Consider the following 21270-nt stretch of genomic DNA (forward strand, 5'->3'; position numbering starts at 1 on the left):
TAATGTAAAAGGTATTAGTGCATTTTTTTTCTTGCCTAGATGATTATTTTTTCAAGCACTACAGTATTAAATGTTTAGGGTAAATCATGATTTACATTATAACTGTCAGTTGTTAAAACACATTTAACCTAAATTATGTTTTCTTTGCACGATATATCTTCTATATAACAATGGACATGCGTTTAAGTGGTAAATGAAAATTCTGTATTACACGTGTCATCTGTCTCTTGTGGGTTAACAAAATAGAGTTCATGAATATTTAACCTGTTCGTGTAAAGTAACTTGTAGCATAAAATGTCATTTTGATACCACTTGATATTAAACCAGATCACATTATTAATCATATAAATGTTTTTTATTATTATTTGAGTGACAATTATAAGCTGATCTCTAAATAATGGAATTATCTAAATAACTTTCTTTGTCGTCCCTTGTTCATAGAGGATTATAATTGTGTGTTTTATTGAGTTAGATTATTGTTTCTATGTATTTTGCAACTGCATTATGAATAATTGAATTATATGTTAATCAATCCTTTGTCTATTCTACAAAGTAGGTCTGATATGTTTTGTCTCAATCAAAATAGTAAATGTGTTTGGTCTTTCTTAGAGTTGTTGTTGTTTATGTATATAGTAGGAGTCATACTATTAAGATAAACACAATATCATTTGGCCTAGCCGTACATACTGACACTAAATACCATTTAGACGGAAGTCTGGGCAAAATTCCAACTGTGTACTGGATTCCACAATTACAAAAAACCCTTTGATCATTACGAAGCTATGGGAACTGTTTATATTTTGCTTGATTTATATTAACAATGAATGAAATTTCTAGTTTTTACGAAAGATCTGCTAAAAACTAGCATATCTTCTGATGTTTCCTCATACGACTTTTCGACTGTGTTTACTAATCATCCACAAAACCTTATAATACATGAACTATGTGCTCTGCTTTCAATCTTGTTTAAAAAGCTGAATAACTACGTCGTAACTTAAACATGTTAATATCAATCTTTCTAAAACATTTAGCTTTAGTTAATGATTACATTTGAATCTTCCCATCCTGCGCTCTGTCAAGTATTCCTACTCAGAATGGGTATTCATGTTTTTGTCGATTGGTTACATCTCATACGTCGTTATACTACACTCACTGACAAAAGGAGACAAAATAATGGCCTGACACTTCATAAATGAAGTTCCATCTGAGTGGATAACAAGAAACAGTTTCCTGCGTGAATATGCCATTTTATTAAAATGACGTAAAAACATTATGTTCATAAAAGTTTCAATACATAAAATCACAATCGAACAATAACCTCTTTGTCACTTTAAGCCTAAGAAAGTCGGAGTCGAGGTCCACACATAGGTGGGTAATACTTAATCGCCACAAACAACCCAGTTGCGTACCCACCCAAAACATGAAGTTGAAATCGTGCATAGTTGATCGTTTGTACAGCCATTCCCAATTACACGATAGTTAAAGGTAATTCAGACTCAATTGAATATTTTCCATAAATTTCTAAAATGACTAGAGCTATGTGCTGTCGGCTCTATTACGTTTGTCGCGATTTTAAATTATCTTTTTTCTTCTTCTTTTCTTCGTAATCTGATAGGTCTTGGAGCCCTGGTAGCCTTCTGTTCATAACAGTAATGACTTTTACAAATTGTGCTTTTTTTTGTCTCCTTTTTTGCTTATAGTCTAACGCTTTCTATTTCTCCGTTATACGGCGTCAATATATGATTATCATAATTATAACAGATGTTTGCCCAACGTATTTGTTTCGGATCAATTCAATTTGATAAATATTTCACTGTTCTGTCGTAAAATACGTGTGTTTTTTTGCAGTACTTGTGTACATTACTTTACTGAAGTACTACCAGTGCTACGTTATACAGACAGACAGACAGGCAGACATATGTTTGTACCAAGGCTGAAGCAATAAAAACGTGTATAATGAAAACCAACAAACATCTAGATGTCGCTATACAGATAGCATGGTTAGAGTGATCGTCGTTTGTAACTTCCGTTGTTTATTTTTTGTCACTGAGCAAAAACTAGCCTTAACACTACGTAGCGAACATGATACGGCGAGAATGTCACCATAGTTGTCAAGGTGAAATGTTTAAAGTGGTATTTTCATATAGTTAGGAGTGTTATTTTGATGTCAGTTACGTTATTTTTGCTTGCGGATGTGTACTGAACAAAACAGAGTAGCAGGGCTTGCCAGTCAATTAAAAAGGTTTTGTAAATATCTTAAAAATTATTGTAGGCATTTTTTGAAATTTTGGCGTACGTTCGCAGCAATATATCGTTGATAATATTTCAAAATTTAAATTGAAACCATGCCGTCATATTTATTTATTCATTTTACGACTTCACTTTATTTTGTGTAAAATACGCTAAAATGTCTGGAATTAATAAAACAGCGAAAACTTTATGAGAAAGGAACTAAGCAAAAGGTACAAAAAGCCTTTAATATTTTTCTGATATCTAACTTTTTCCTGGTAAAAAAGTTTCACATCTACAGTCTTAAAGATATATTCCCTCTTGGCGTTTCCGAGGAATCCATTTTTCTTTCTGTCCCTCTAAAGCATTATTTTGAACATATGTAAATGTCTGTTCCTATTTCATTTTCATTGACCTATCCTTGAATGCTTAGTTGATTTGCAGTACCATTTTTGTCTGTGCAATCGATCCCGATAACTACTGTATGTTAGGTTTTTGGAAGCAATAAACTATGTCAGTGAGTTATTTAAGTAGATCAAACCAACTTCTAACTGAAAACTGTATTTTCATGGGCCATAAGATCGGATTTTTTTATTTCATATTATATATGCGTTAAATCGATTATCGGCTATTTTTAATGAAAGGAACCTGTGATACATTTTATTTTACTCAGCCGGATAGAAATCATATATCTTGCTATAGTCACCACTAAAGTACTATATTTAAAATTGCGAAAACTTGTCACGAATCGTCTAATTGAGGATCTGATCATCAAGCTCCAATTATCTTATTTTGTCTATCGCAAAAATATGTAAAATTGAAAACAATATCATAGCGATTTTCGGGCGTTCACTTGATCTGGCTACGGTATGCAAGGTTGATAAAGCCCACACGACGTCAAAGTATGAAACAACCTATCTTCCTTTTGAGACATTTCAACCTGATAAATATTCTTACACCAATAATTAAAGGATCCCCTTATAAGATGTGAATATCAGTATTACAAAATTGTAAGTCTTTACAAAAAGGTTGATTTTGTTCATCATTTCAGAGGCGTCTGAGGCGCTGTACTTCCGCAAAAATATACATTCCAATAAGTTATTGAAATAAAACACAGTTAACAGTTTAAACAAATATTTGAAAATTTCGTTTTAACAGTGTGTGCATGAACGATTACTTTAAGAGCGACAATCTCATATATTATGTCAAATAGTATAAAACTGTAAACCTTTATGCGAGATAAAAAATCTCAATTATTCTTTTTTTTCTCTCTTTTGTTCAAAGATGATTTGATTAATTACCAGGCAAGGTCCCGATGTCATGAAAACATAAAGGCATATTTCAGATAAATCATGAAATTGCATTATCAAAACTTAACATGTTTGCCAAAAATAGTGTAAACATTAATTTGGACAAATGCGCATACAAGATGCAGGACAAAGTTTGTACAGTAGACAATTTATCTTAATTGCAAAATTGTGCATTAAATTGCAAAACATTGTTAATTTTACGCGCAGGTTTATTCATTTTTGCTATGTTATGATTAATCAATTTATCAAACTGGTGGACTAGAATATCGGGACTGTCTATATTCTTTCTGTAATATTGTGTTTATATGTTCATTTGTAAGTGAGGTACTAGTGACGTTGCATTATCAAAACGTGTCATGAACACTAATAGTTAAATGGCGGTTTAGATTCTTTTGGCTGTAATATAAGACACTTCGTAGTATCTTGAAATTCATTAATCATATTATACTTTCATTATATACAAAAATGTAGGTCATTTTATTTATTTATTTAACAGCACAGTAATATTTGTACATTTCATTTCAATATCAAATATAAGGGGTAAGCTTTTTTTATGTAATCACATGATTTTAAATTCATTCGAAAAAAGTATTGTTTTACTAAGTTGACTGATACCTTTATTAGCATCTACTTTAATGGATATATATATTATAGTACGCACCTGTTCTTTATGATGATTAAAAATAATATATGACCACCTTGTTTATATTTCATTATAGCGATTGGAATTAATATTAAATGCCTTCAGTAAGTTATAAGTTTCGTGTTGTCTTAAACCCACTGGACCAAATTTGTAATAAAATAGGGTTATTATAGTAGTAGCTCGATCTGGGAAGCTGTATTTGGCTCGAGTGGATTTTGCCATATCAGATCTCACGAGGCACGCAAATGCCGAGTGTAACCCGTCCTTGCAAAATTCACAAGAGCCGAATACAAAATCCAAGATCTAGCTACTGTTGTAATGACCCTTTTATTATATACCTCCACCTTTTTGTTTGTTATTTTGTTATCGAACGCATTCTTAAACATCTGTGGATGTTAAAAAAGAAATGAGTGAAGTTTTGGTGTGCGCTATTTTTAGAACTATGTCAGGTCATGCATGATAAATGAAAATAGTCCGGCAACATACAATACAAAAGTCGGCGATATATGACAATTTTGTGTCGATTCTCCGTAAAACCCAACTCACTCACTCACTCACAATACAAAAGGTACAATACGGAATTGTTTTCTACATGCTCATATTTACCTGTTCTTGCATTTATAACAGACTTATATAGGTATATAATAAAGGGTTATATTGAATGCTCAAGTAATATTACAATAATATAGTTTAAGAGTGTAAACGCATAGTATATATCAGTATTATATTGATGGACTCCATGAACTATCTCTTCAAATATGAATGCTTCAATATGATATTTTCAGTCATATATTTGCATGAGAGAGTATCACCAATGTGTTTTTCGTAAAGAGTTTCTTGCGCTGGCAAGAATAATCTTCTAAGAAGTACTCGTACATCAAGATGGAAAGAAAAAGGTATATTATAATTCTCATGAAATATTCATTTACTTAATATAAGCACAATGACGTTTTTCTCTAACAGTTGATTTTAAACATTTATATCAATCGGAGAAAAGCATTATAAAAACGCGCCTGTATGTTTGACAAATCGTCCAATTACTATCATCAATTAGTATCTCATTGACTTGATAATGTAAGTTACAAAATATATTATGATTCTTTTTACTACTTTCAAACAGGTTTTATTAACACTTGAATCTAACCGCTCTTATATAACGTACACTTGCGATTTAAATGTACGTTCCATCACTTTAAGTGTTTCTTTACAAAATATGTGACCTACTTACAACATGTCTAATATATATTACTTCTATGCAAAGTATACAGTATGAAATTCAATGTATTGAGTTATATTTGATCAAGCGCCTATATATGTGCTCTAATTATCCGTTACTTATGCGCTTTTCTATATGTCATGCCGTAAATAAATCAAAAATAAATATCTTTATATAATTAACATGCTAGTTTTTGTCTCTGTATCGAAGTCATGACCAAATTTTAGCCATGCCTCTTGTGGCATTTGCATGGTGACATCTGTTGCAATTTATGCAATGTATGAATTGTAAGAACATGGTGTAGTTTTAGCTATTCCTCTCTCTTGCTAGAATATCTAAATACTGCGTATTGAAATATATGCATCCTGAATAGACAATATAACCAGTTCAATCAACCAACCAGTTGTTTCTGTTTCACATTTTACTTACTGGCTATTCCTGATGTAATTGCTATCTTACAGATAATGTTATTAAATACTGATAATACCGTTTTCACATATATTTATTTATCGACATTAAGTACTTGTAGAAATATATGCATGTTATAAAGGAGCGTAATTTATACATATGACATTTCCTTGCTAGGATGTTGAAAGTTTATTTGATTACCAAACGCCTAATAAAGCTACGTAAACAAAGAATTGTGGACATTAGTCAGTCAAAACAGCCATGTTGTTTTGATGATCGGTTATTTTTTCTATTTCGATTTAAAAAAACCCGCTTCATAATGCATGTTGTAAAATGTACAATGTAAAATGATACTTCCTAATGCCCCCACAACACTATTAACCTGGAGAAAAGTAGTACTACGTACTTATTTTACAGTATCGTCTATAGGACAACAAACCATCTACGTAAAATACAAACTCGTGTATTCATCATTGTTGATATAACGATATGCTTTCATTAACAATAGATTTATTACCTTATTTTTATTTTAATTGAATGCCGGTATTGAAAGCACAGTTGTGATTTTTCTACGAAAATAAGGTGATTTTCATAAGCATATTGATTCAAAGACGGAGCTTACCTATTATATTTGTTACCAAGGATACAATGTTATACAACTTTGCAAATGACTGACAAATTGATAACACTAAATATTATGTTTTATTGTTAAAGCATCAGGTGTTTGTATATAATTGTACAACATTATTCACTTTATTCAGTAAACCACATTGATCACAAGTCCGTTATATTTTTCAATGCCACAAATCTTATTTTGTATGTTAACGCTGCAATTAGTATTACCTTACAGATTTTATTACATACTTATAACAATGTTTCAAGGTATGGCAATCTCCATGCGATTCGTATCCGATATCAGTATTGCTCAGTTTGCAAAGAAAGCAGTGTACTCCATCGGGCTAATAAAAGACCGAAGCATGCCAAAATAGCAATACTCGTCGCGTGCAAGTGATACTTCTGAGCATCGTTTCCTACACTGAGATGTTACTGAATATAACACTAGCCTTACAGCATAGTTTTCTGTATTGTTAGTTTAAAAATATATATATATACATATTTAACCCTGGGACATTTTTTGTACCAAACAGCATTGTGGCCTTGGGAAACTTTCCGATCTGGAGTTATTTTTAATCCGGTCTAAAACAAATATCTATTAGAAGGGACTTTCGTTTTTCATGCGTATGCCTGTTTACAGGGAATATGTCGCTACAGTTACAATACTATGAATATAGTTTCCTTTGTCTCAACAGTCTTGACATTTTAAAAACCTGACGGAATAATCGACCTTAATTTTTCATGATAAATGCATCGTCTGTTTCAAAAAGATACATATGCATAAATAGTACATAACATTACATTCACAAGATTTGATGCGAAACAGTTAAAATAAACTTTACATAAAGACATCAGAACGTCTTCTCTTACCTCTCCAGGGAGTGAACGTCACGGAGAGAAGGCATAGGACATTGACGGATGTAGTTGAGCTGGAAGTAATTGCTGTTTAGAAGGCATATGTATGACAAGGATTGGCCATTTTGGACTTCCAGCATTGCTGCAAGAATGCTGCAAGAGAGATCTTAGACTAACAATCTTACTAAAATGTTCCTGCCAACACATCCATTTAAAGCAGTTCGTTCAGAACAATCACAACTCCTGACTTTGGCGAACGGCATCATTGAATGCGGACACGTAGCATTGGCTGGCGGCGGTAACAAACATCGAGGGCTATTTAGCGTCTCACAAATGTGCATGCCAGAATGCTGAGAATTCTATTTATTAATATCTCTATCCACATTAACACCATTTTGTGACACTGAATTTGGCCCCTCTTAATCACGGAACACTGTTTTACTGGTAGACCACGTGTGAGGGACAATAAAAGTGAATTAAGCATGCTTTTTCTCAAAAATCACACGGTCAATGATTATGACACATTAACTTGTATGTCTGACCTAATAACATATAAATTTACGGTCATTAAATTCTACGCAGAAGCGCGTGCAAATATCCTAACCAATCAAAAACTTAGATAATGAGTGAGGTAATAAAATTTTCTAATTATAGACTAGGTTACGATGCACTAAAATCATGAATAGAATCTGAACAAGATGAAACTTAAACGCCGATTCCTTCACCTTTTTAAATAAAAGTTGTCCTCTACTGATCACGTGTTTTTATTATTATTATTATTATTATTATTATTATTATTATTATTATTGAAATGTGAATCTCATGTTTATGTTACCTTATGTACATACTGAGAATTTAATAATAAACTTGGAAGGAAGATCGTACCACGTGTAGAAAAGGCTTCTCCTGTCAAAACAGCAACTCTTGTTAGGGATACACAACAGCACCTTAAAGCGCTACCTTCAACGCCAGCTATCTATTGTTCCTTTTCTGTATGTTTAGGTCTAACTTTTCGTGTACAAAGATTTTAGGCTTCTGTATTCTGACTGGCTATTTGATTTACACTTTATTAAAATATTTAGAGGTAAAGTTTCTTTATCTTTTGGTTTCAAAAACTTTATTGACATGCCAGTTGAAGTGCGTACATTTGTCCATACCATAACTTAAAGGATCCGAACTACGAACAAAAAGAATTTTGTTTCGTGCTGATTGATTATTGTGGATTTACTTATAAAGGATAGTGATGGATACGTTTTGGTCCGCTCATTGTAATGAATTAAAATATAAACATTAAAAAGCAATTCCTTCACATTTGGTTTAGTTATTAACTAGTAAATAGCCAAATTGAATCTTAAACGTACATTAAATATGATTTATATTTATTTTTATGTCTATCAATATAAATAATTAAGCTGTTATATTGTTACTTGCAATGAAATGTGTTTTATTCATTAGCATGTACCATTCTATAAATGTGACTTCTTTAATAACTAGTAAGGTGATAGATACATTTCAAATCTGAAAAGTTATTATAAATGCTCTTAATATACATAAATGATCGGTTGAACACATTGTGAATTGTCATTTGCAAAAATGTCAGGTATGTCCCTTCAATGACACAAAATTTGACGAACGACACAAATATCAGCAAAGTCCGATTTAAAAGAATTATAAGAAACACGAATATAGGAGGTAGGGATAAACTTAAAACTACCCCTGAGGCACCTGGATCGGTTCAATATTTTAAACACGTGAACGCTACATGTACAATGGAGAAAAAATCGATACAAGCGGCATATAACAAAGGGTATCATTGAAAAGAAAATCAAATAACAAGATGGCGTGTAATGGACAGTATACACACAGGATGTAAATGAAAGCCGATTATATAAATAAATGTAAGTCCAGGTTGATGGCTCTCCGGCATTAATGTGGACACGGACGTACACCTCGGTAGAACCACAGTGACTGGGTTTTAGATCAGATCAGCTTGATGGTTAAGATGATTTATGGAGCTGAATTGCAATTTTGTTGCAATATATATGTTATTTTGTTATAATGCCTTTAAAATACCACTTGCTGTTGAATATTCTTTATACTTTCAAGCTTATTTGGAGCAGGCTGATTATATCTTGCTTTGCCATATCTATGTGTGGCGTTGTCTTAGGTTATACAGCTTCGTGTAAAAGTTACCGTATGGATCCTTTGCAACTTTGACGTGTTTTAGCATAAAAAGCAAACGGATCCCTTTTTTATGTTCTTTAATATAATAATACTGCAAACACATACATAGGCACGATCTACTCGGCATCATTGGACAATAAATGACAAGTAAAGACACGACGCAAATTACCATTAAAATTAAAGATTCCATTCTTTATGCGTCTTGTAGTAAAATACAAGACAACGCATGAAACTCATTTTATTTGTTTATAGTAAATTTACGAAGAAAACAAAGTACTCAGATCAACAATGCTAGCATATTTGTCAAAATTGAATTGAAGTTTTTTTGTTCTGTTTCTTTGAAATGTAACTTACTTAACCCTCATGCTTCTTTGTTTAGAATAAAGACGTTATATATTTTATTATTCTGTCACATTTGATAAGACAAAAACACCGAGAGTGCGATATTTTGCATGACATTTGGATTTTTTTTCATTCAGAAATAACAGCATCACATCAATTTACTATTAAAGTAAAACAAAACTAATTAAGAATCAATCAATGTCGGCGCTCGATGTTGTAGACATTTCTTTTTAAGGAGTCATAACACCTGTGGCAATAATAAAGCAAAAACTACGGTATGAAGGTCACGCCTATGTTTTTCTATATAAACTACTGACAAAACAATTAATCATGATATGTTTCAAAAGGTGATTGCCACCCATTATTTGTTTTGCTCATGTCCTTTTTGGTTTGTTTATTCCTTTTTTCCAGTTAAACAGGTGTGTTTAGAAATATTTTTCTTTGTTTTATAAATGTTAAATGTAATCTAAGTCCGGTACATTTGTTTTATCGACAAATGCAGTCATGTTTTTTATTCAATTGTATAAAACAATTGAGTGCTAGTCCATGATTAAAGCGTGAACTGCATTTGTCATATTTAAGTAGCTGTAAGTATTGGTGTGCCATTATCTAAATTTCTAAGAGTTGATAAATGCAACTTTTCAGCCTATCAGTTTGTTTGTTTTGGTGAACGACGTGCGTTGATTCTTTTTGCTCTAAAAAGATGTCGATCTTTGTATATTGGAATCATTTTTTTTTCGCGCCCATCTGTTCCTCATCCCTAAGTCTATCTGACAATAATGTTGACACCACACCACTGAACGCAATTTGTTATAATTTCTGACAATTTCAGAATGTAATGAGAAACAGTGTATAGCATAAGAATCATAACTTTTAAATTGAATGAGTTAAGAATTACCCCCTCAACCAGTCCCCCACAATTGTATACATATATTTTTCACATTATCTACATTTAAGATAATGACTTTTAATCTTATGAAGGGAATTTTATGTAAATTTATACAATGTAAGACGGCATTTAGAGAATAAAAACAACTTTATTATGAATTGTGATAGAATTATCTCCTTGTCATTCTTACTGTTTCATATTTGTTAGTATTAGATACCATCATTAAATCCTCTAAATATAAATACTCTGAAAGACGCCATGAGAAAACGTGAAAAAGTAAAGTAATTATAACTCTGTATTAACAATTTAGGACTTAACTTACTTTTCGTACAGATTAATTAACTTTTTTAACACTTAAAGGCAGTTACTTTGTTTCCACTGATGAAATTATATATTGCTTGATACTATAACTGATGACAATGCCAGAAAGTGTAGAAGACAAGAGTCTGTAGGATTAACGCGCTTTTTATCGTGTAATAACATATGCAGAATCCCGGAGGATTGGCTGGTACACGAGCCCGTGGGGACAAATGCACAAACATAGCCCAAGGATACTGCAGATGTTGTTACACGAAACAAGCGTGTGTTATCGTCATTCTTGCATTAAACTCAATAATCGAACACGCAATACTATACCTGATTTCAGCCGGTCAAAGTCGGTCGTTTCACGTTGTTATGGAAACATGTTTTATTTATGTATTTCCGGTGCTAGAATGACCGTGAATATTTTATAAATGTCGAGTGGAGTTTTTTAAGTGTAGCATTTCTTGACATGTGGTACTTTCTTATCATTTTCTTTTGCAAATGAAATCTCTAGGCCTATTTATTTTGTATCGATGAAAGTTTGATAAACACAAATTTGAATTTTTCCAACGTAAGAATCTTTTAAGTTTACAAAAGTTTAATACTCGTATCTCATCTCGGTACTGAAACTTGTATTGATGCGAATATCAGCAAAGTTCCTTCACTGTATGAACCCTAAAATGTCATGACGGACCGTAGGCAGACGGAAAAACTTGCATCAAATGGAACATAGCAAATGAAATGTGCTGGTGTTTTTTTGCTGTTAATGTTGATATCCTTTTCTTATCTTTTCTCTTTCTTTTTTGTTTCAATTGAAATCTCTAAAAACGAACTGTCTTACTATTGCTCATGACGATGTATTCGTTTTCTTTCTTGTTTATTTTGTCCGAACTTCTTGTCTGACCATTCCCCCTTTGATGAAGTTTGTAGATACATGTTATTGAAATTTGTATATACAAAAGAGCAACACAGTATGATTAAACTATTATAATTGGAGGGATTTCATTTATGATATTTGAAAAAAAAAAGTATTTTTTAGGCAAACACAGTTTCAAACATTCTTTTGGATGGGTTTAAATCACCTCTAGCTCTATGTTACTAGTAGAATGTATTTTTAAAAATGCATGTGTTGATACTACAGGACTATTTGTTTATCGCATGATGCAGGTCTTTTCCTTTGATCTTTACATTGCGATATACATGGAAACATACTACACATGTAAAAAAGTGCCAAAAAAATGAAATTACTGTGCTGATATGTAACAAAACTGTTTCATTATATGTTTAATCTGTACAGTAATTTTCAAGGGCAAGACCAAAATGGACATTTAGGGCTACCAGTGAGGAACTCTTCTTTATGAACTTTTTTTTTAATTTTGTATAAAAAAGAAGTATTTTTTCCATGCGATAAAACAGTTATAGGACAGGCACTCGTGCATTATTGCAAATATCATAGCATTGGGTGAAATCTCGGGTTTTTCCTGTGCAGATATTAAACTCGATCAAAGACCTCGGTGCAGCCCTTTAACTATTACTTATTTATTTGGAAATTTTGAAACAAGATATTTTGATATGTAGGAACAAATGTACAAAATTACTACAAATGGCTAAAAAACGCGTCCTTAATATGCATGTATAACAGTTTAAAATGTAATACAAAGTCATGTACTAAATGTATGTTCAAGCAATCCTAAAGAGAACAATTAGCAAAGACCTTCTAGTAATAATATCAACAAAACTTTATAAGATATTCGCAAATAGAATTCAACAATTGATTTTACTATAAAGCTATTTCTATTGTTTGTTTTTCTCTTGCAATTTATTACTTTGATTTGTAAGATAAATTTAAGCATGTCACATTTAGCTTTAAAGTTTATTCGTATGTATTGTCGATAAATCGATTTGACAATACGTAGTTTCGTAAACATGTTCCAGTCAAAATTATCGATTGATACAAGCTTGTTTTACGACATGATGACATGTTTTCTAGTTCTCAGGATTGTAAGTTCGGCACTATTTAACACTCTGCATTGAAAATAACAGCTATTATGTGTGTACATGTATTCCTATATTGAACTTTGTAAAACAAAACTCCCTACGTACTTGGACTGTGTTGTTCTATATTCTGGTCCTTTGGAATCATGGAATCAATTCAAATTTTCTAAAAAGCGAGTCTGCTTTTATTTTGTTTGCTTATCGTCTTACACATTTTATTGAAATTAAAACGTTATGTTGGTTATTACAAGTTCTCTTACACGTCATATCAGCAACATCAATTTGAAAGAGGAAATCTTCCTCGTCTTCCGTAGATGTGGAATGACTTAAATGCTATCTCTGTAAAATCGATTGAATATATGGGCCAAAATATGAGAAACGTTAGATATTATCAAAGAATATATTAACTTTTTAGCTATTCAAAAAAATAAATATCACAATTTCTAGATAGATAATGTGCAAACATAATATTTTTCTATGACTGAATTTAAAAGTAACTACACAATTTGCAATAACAGAAGTTGATGATTTTGATGTATCTTTTTTTCAAAATATATAAATATGTCCATAATAAGAATGATGCTCCATGCTTTATAGACAAGTTAAATAAATAAGAATAGAAAAAAGATCTAACATATAATTTTACTTCTCGTTAGGACAGTTTTTGGTTAGCAATACTTACAATTCAAACAAAGAACTCGTGAACGAGTTATATAATTTGAACAATCGAACAAGCAAAATCCGAGCCTTAAGGAGGTAGGTTACCTTTATATTTGTATGTGCGCATGTCCAACCGGAAGCTAACGTGACGATTTACGACGACGTTTACGACAAAACTAAATGTGTTTGTATATTCATTCTTCTGAAAACAAATCATAGACCTGTCTTCGATCTGACGCTTTATGGTGTAATAATGCAGAAATAATGAATAAATTGCCGCAGAAACGCTTCAAAACAATGTTGCCTTAAAATGACGTCATTGACGTCATGACGTTACGTGTCAGTTACCGCGCAAAATTAATAGCTTTTATCTTGAAAGTACGTAATTCTGTGCATTTTCTTTATTCAAACTATTTTCAGATAACCATTATTTGCTGAAATATTTTTATAAGTCTTTTGCTCTGAATATTAATCAATATTTTGCTTCTTTTATGTAGTTATATTGAAATGTTATGCGGAATGTAAGAAAATGGATGATGGTAACCAATGTTATTTGGAATATAGTTGGGTGATAGGTTACTTGCTACGGCCATTTTCAAATAAAAAATCTAGCAGTTTGATTTGTAATACCTATTTTACAGGTTCCGTTGATAATTTGTTACTTATATACTAAAACTAAGATCTAAAATTGTTCAAATTTCAGTAGAAAATTGTGGTTTCTTGAATTGAATTGATGTTACCATGGAAACGAATCCCGTGACCTATGTATCTAAATGTAAAATTCAAAAGCGTTGACACTAGTCTATTTAAGAAACACAGCTTCGGCTTTTTATTTTCATTTCAATAATATCCATGAGAATAATAGTAGCATGCTGAACGATTTTTCCATGAAAAATGCCAGACGAGGGTACTGCTGTAAGTATTCTAAGCTTAGAAATTTGTTTGAATAAATGCAGATAACACGAAAATATAACTTACGTTAGAAATAATCTGTTTTAAAGCTACATCAACTAGAAAGATAATCTTATTCAATATTATTTTATAAGAAATTACGACAAAAAGCAAGATATAAGCCATTTTAAACATCTCTGTTGCCATGGTTACTTTAAACTTTACGAAAAATAGGGTACCATGTATAGTGCTTGGTATTTTGCTAATAATATTACCCAAATATTCTATGTTGGTCATTAACAAAATGGCACTGAAGCCGTCGAAAACCCCAATTTTTATACATAGTTGTTTAAAAATGAGAGAAAATGCGTTACCATGGAAACACGAGCGCCGCGACATATACATTTTAAGCTTATATTAGAAAGCTAACGTGCATACTAGTAACATTATAGATTATGCTGACTTCTACAGATATCAATGAAACTAAAATACACTGAAAAGTGTTAAATATCCGCATTTTCCTTCTTCTTTCAATACGAAATACCTTTGGAGGGTCATGTTCTTCAAAGCTGTAGAAAAATTGAACTTGAAGGGACAGATACAAACGAAACTGAGATTTTAGCAGTTAAAACTTCATATTACACGAAATACAAAAGATGTTGCGGTTCAACTAATTTGAATTTACCCTTGTAACAAGGTAACCTACCTCCTTAAACTCAATGTTCTAGATTAAAACGACATATTGCAGATATAGAAATGTACGTATCACTACAATCCTTCCATTGTATTGTTGTTTTGACGACTTCTAGACTCATACCGCACCTCCAAAATGTATTATAATGTGTGTAACCAATTATATGAAAATTACAGCTTTCTGTATACGCAGGTATAGTAGAGAATTCAAAACATTGTAAAATACAATTATTGTTAGTTTTAGGCGTGTGTGAATAAAGTTCAATCCGTAAAAATCATAAGTAATGTCAATTAAACTTTGATCCGCAGAAAACTGTCGTCTCTGGATCTTGGTAATGCACACGGAGTTTTAAAGAGTCGAATTCTGCTCCCCACTGATCTGTCTTTACAGCCATTGACAGAGTATGGTTGCCATTATCTAGAGAAGTGGCATCGCCGATAGTTCCTGTGTTTTTAAAGACGTTCCATTCGAATCCGCCGTTATAAATTTCATCCGTTTTAGCAGATCCCAAATGTATTCCATCAAGCTGTAGGGAAATTGTATCAGAAGGACCATCGTTTGAATATTTAACGCCGATCACTTGAATACGTACTTTGTTGTCACCTGAACTGTTGACGCAAAGGGTCGATTCATATATCTTGTCAGAATTGTCCGCAGTAATATGTAATGTTTTATTTCCAGATGCTTCAGATCTGTATGTCATGTACTTGTCTTGTTGTTTTCCTGTGAGAGCAGATTCGAACTCTTCGGAAATGTCTTTATAATGTTGGTCTATTCCAAGAGTGGTGCTCACTTCAGGTTTTGTTCTCAGCTTTGTCGATATTGCCAGTGTCTCCAGAATTCCAGCAGTTGCTCCATTTGGCGTAGCTGTTGATTGGGTTGTTGTTGTTTCTGCATCTGATGGTATAGTACATTGATTAGAAACAAGAATAAGACATAAAATATATAGTCTCATCATCATGGTGTACAGCGTCTTACAATATATACTAATACCTAATAAATTAGTTCAGTCCCTTATAAACATACTATCGGTCAAATATATGTACTGTTAGGTTGAATTAACAATTAACAACTGGGCGGTAGGTATTTATGTGAAAATTTGACAAAGATTGACGAACCCTAAAACATTGTTTTCCCTTTTTTAATACGTATGGTTCATGTAAAACATAAAGGTTACTTTTAAGAGTCATTGCAATAAAAATATCATATCATTGTCATGTCCAACATCGTTTTCCATTAGATAACTTGTCGAAATTAAAACCTTTGTAGGAGGCGCTCGTTATTTAAAATACCATATACAAACATGTATTTATTGGTTATTATTTGGTTATTATTTGTTAAAATTTTAACTGTTTTTAATTCAACTTGCTAATGCGTTTTCAATACACCACGCCCTCTGGCGCTGGAAATACCGTCTATGATTATCAACCCATAATTGCAAGTGTTCATTCAATATATTCAAATTATCATAATTAAACTAATCATAAAAATAATTATATATATCTATATTTGGTATTGGAACTGTTTCTAAACTGATATGTCTTTGACTAACTACAGGAATGGTATTTCAATACCCTTTAAGGTAGTTCTGCATGTTTGAGAAACCGGAATTGATGGCGTTACGTCATTTATCAGAATAACGTAGAATAAAGCCTGGATTCGGCATACGGAAATGAAAACCATTTTATGAATTAATGGCAACCCGTGTATAAATTTATTACAATGGCAACGTTACTTTTCAAACCAGCTTGAGATGTGTGGATCACTTTAATCATAGGCAAATATCTCAAAAACAAGCAAACAGACCTATGCATCTTATTTCACCATATTGAAAATTGTGAATTTCCCATAGACTCCTATTATGAAAACTTGCCCTTATTTTTCAAATCAGCCTAGCAAAAATTCAAACAAACGACCCTGTCGTTTTTATTTTGCCCGTTATCAATGTGGGTTCGAGCCTCACTCAGGGCGTTAATTCTTCATATGAGGAAGCAATTCAGGTGGCTTACGGAAGGTCTGTGGTTCTACCCAAGTGTCCATGATGAAATATGCACTGAAGGGCGCATGGGGTCTTACTTCGCAAATAAAAGCTGGAAAGTCATTGTATGACCTATAACAATCGGTGTGACGTTAAACCCACAACGAAATAAAAATTAGCTGACATTAATCATGTTCCAGTCCTTAAAGGTACTTTTTTACAGTTGTAACTGAGTAGTCTGTAGCTTTTAAACCTTATTCTCCTTTGAAGTTAAATATAAAGTTGACCGGCCGATTTAGTTGGTAAGAACCAGAAAAGTATATTTCTATCTAGTAAAAAAGACGAAATTAATTCAATACAAGTAAGAAGACGGAAAGTTAGAAAATGCAGTAAATGTATATGTTACTGTATTTTTATGCAAGATGCATACATGTTTTAATAGTCACTCATACTGTTGATATATGAAGAGGAAGGCATAATTAACAATATAGGCTGAAATATTTGATCTAGAAATAAGTAGGTATTTTCGTAAAAATAACCAAAATCCGAGTAAATAGCCAAAATATCTCAGAAAAAAATACCCATAATTTATACGGTTTCTTTCTGTTGTATAGGATATAAACTACTCATAAAATAAAAAAAACACGCCCAATGAAAAGAAAAAATGCGATGATAGTAGCACTTTTTACATTATATGATATCAAGAAATTTTCTCAGAAATAAAATGTAAACATAATTATGAGAATTAGGGAATTGATTTTGTACCAGTTATGTAAAATTCTGTGCATTGATACGAGATTGTAAGAAAATAATAAAAAAAAAAAATCATGAAATTGATTTCATAGTATGCCAGTTCTTGGTTCTTATTTTTTTTCTTATATTGGAATACTTAATCTAAATTAATCATGCACGTATCATGTCCATACCTTACAAATGGGCAGGGTGACATAACCCTATTCGTGAAAATGCTAGAGTATAATTGTATTAAAGAAGATAAATGTTAAAATGTAAAATATGTCCAAAGAAAAAAATCTAGCAAGTGCCTTTAATGTAACGGCCCAATTTTTTTCTTACCACACCGAAAAATAAGGAGTTACGATATGTTTTGGCAAAAATGTCACCTGGATTATTTAGTCATTTTTTGTAAGTAACTACGTTTTTTTGGTATTACATGATTGTCTATTATTGTGAATAATACTTGATATAATCTGAAAAGTAGATCCCTCGGAAGCACCGACAACAATGCAAACAGTGAAAATTGCAGACTCGGTTTAGAGTCATCCTCACACAAGAACGCTTGTTTCAAGCAAAGTCACGCCAACATTATTGTTTCTACATCGTAAAATATCACAATTTGAAAATCGTTGAACATTTGTACCTTCCCTCTAATGCTCCTTGATATATTAAGGTTTCACAAAATATTTAATTGGTTCTTTTTTTGTCAACATACACATTTCGCAACGTGCAAAACAAAATAAAACAACCTAAAAACATCAAAAGCATGACTTAAACGAGAAAATAAATGACATTTAATTTTAATTACTGTGAAGTACATCAATTTTCATTTGCTGTCTTACTTTTTTCAACTAAGCATTTTTTTTTTTGTATTTTACTAATTAGGGCGTTGATTGGTTGAAGCAGTCAGAAAACAAATAAAAATTGATAAAATGTCATTGAATGTACGTTAAAGGTGGACCACTTGTAAGCCCTAGATTTAGTGTAATATAAATTGTTTTAATATTGATACACTGAATTTAATATCTTTTACATGAATACTACTACTAATGATTAATATTTGAATTTTGTCTAGATTTGTTATATGGAAAGACAGCGTAATGATAAAAATACTCATGAAAAAGCGTTTAAAAACTACATTTAGAACATTTAGTTTAAGGTAGATTTACACTCTGTTTGACCTTTTATTTGCTAAAATCTTTAAAGATTCTTGGTTTTTACTATGTTTGGAATGGCCATGCTGTTGTCAATAGTAACACATTTCTGCCCATGTATAAACAGAGAATAGTAGATACGTTCATTCAAGCTTGGCATGTCGGCAAGGAGAATAATGGCGTTTTATCATTGTATACAAGTCGTAATGCTTGTTTTTCGTATGAAGCATACGGTAGTATCTTTGTAAGTAAAGTGAAATTGTCTTCTCACTCTTTATGTAAGTATTATCGGAATATCGCCATTGGGTCATTGTACAAATTTGTATTATTTATTATGTTTGATGATGTACTTATTGTACACATCGAAGATAAATTTATATTCTGTTCTGTTTTGTTCTGTTTAATGAAACATATTCTGTACATTAGTTCCATTTAATCGTTCATTTGATGGCAATTTGAACCTCAGTATTGCCAGTCCAAACAATAATAAAAGTAGTATCTTCCATGTCACATTTAATCAGCAACCCATGCCCATATGTTCCACCTGACTAGAACATAGCCTAATCAGAAATTAAGTTTCCCCATATCCAATTGCACATTTTCTTGTAAAGCCTTTACAACTTGTCCATTGTTTGTTGATTTGTGCAGTTTTAAGCTGACAAACCCTGTTTTTTTCCACATTTTTGTTCAAATCTTACAGGAAAAGCCCCTTACATGGCTGGCATCTTTCTTTTTTGTCGGTAATCTGGACTCAATAACGATTGAGGTTGCCGTAGTTGATAGATTTTGTGACCTTTTTCCGAATTCCACAGATGCTATCCTATTGCAACGTAACCCAATTTTATGACGACTATTGCAATGTTATTTTCGAGCTCATTTGCCACTGTTTCATACTTGTATATGAAAGCTTAATCATTAAGTGCCAAATGCTGTCAAATTTGAAACAGTTTTTCGCGAGAAAAACTAAGAACTCTTCAAAACAAAATACATGTATCTATAAAATAATTTAATGCTGAAAACAAACAGTACAATGTACTGTTAGTTTATGCATGCAGCCGAGACATATTTGATGAAGATTTGATAGGGCTAAGTCAATACCTGATAATAAAATATTGTAAGAGAAGATAAGCATCGTACAACATTAATGATTTTTACTAAACAAGTTTAAGTTTTTACAAGAAAAGTGATGGTAGTAACACAAGCTTTCTGACAGGGCCTCAGTACAAATATCATTTAAATTGTTGTTTAATATTTTTCTGCTTGGCCAATCTAAGTCACTATTAATGATTAAATACATGGTAGTTTTGTTTTTACTTCCTCTGAAATCGATCATAAAAGTAAAATATCCCTTTTATTGAAAGTCATTGGATTCACTTATAGAACTTATAGAATACTATATGCACGTAAATATAACAATATAAAATATTTAGCTGCTACAATTTGTTTCTCATGGCTTATAGATGTTCCATGCACATATGTACTAAATATTGTGTCATAAGATATTGATTTAAATACATAAAATCCTTATCAAAACAATTAACTGACTCAATTATCAAATGACTGTGTATGTTGAGCTGCGAAAACAATTAAATATTGTATGAAGCAACAGTCATACAGGTTTTTTGTACGCACGTGCGTCCAGTAAGGTAGTATATTGTACAGTCACGTGTTATATAAGTTACAGCTGCCATTTCTTAAACTGGGAATTAAAACCAGTATGTCTTGGTGCTTATTATATTTTTCTTACCTGAAGTTCTTCGCCGCAGTTTGATAAAAGGTAGTTCAGTTTGTTTGGTAAGTTTTTGAGCAAAGGCTTTAGATTTATATATAGGTCTCATAGCCAAATTTATTTGGAAAAAAATTCTCCTTTTTAGCAAATTTGATTAGTGATTTATACATTTTTACCACTTTTAACTGCTTATTATTATTGTATGATTAAATTCACCCTTGAAATAATTTTACAAGAACTAAACATTTTTACATGTACATGCACACTACTTTAGAATCAGAAGTACCGCTTAGTGCAGATCGTTCAGGTCGGCAAGCTCTCCCGTTTTTCCGTGTACTCTTTATGTAGTTCAGTTTTTTATTTCATTGAATTTTTTTTCAGGCAAAATAACCAGCTTAAATTAGAATTATATGATAATTCTTGAAATAGAGTCACTATTG

The sequence above is a fragment of the Mercenaria mercenaria genome, chromosome 2, assembly GCF_021730395.1.
Source record: "Mercenaria mercenaria strain notata chromosome 2, MADL_Memer_1, whole genome shotgun sequence".
Taxonomy (NCBI): Eukaryota; Metazoa; Mollusca; class Bivalvia; order Venerida; family Veneridae; genus Mercenaria; species Mercenaria mercenaria.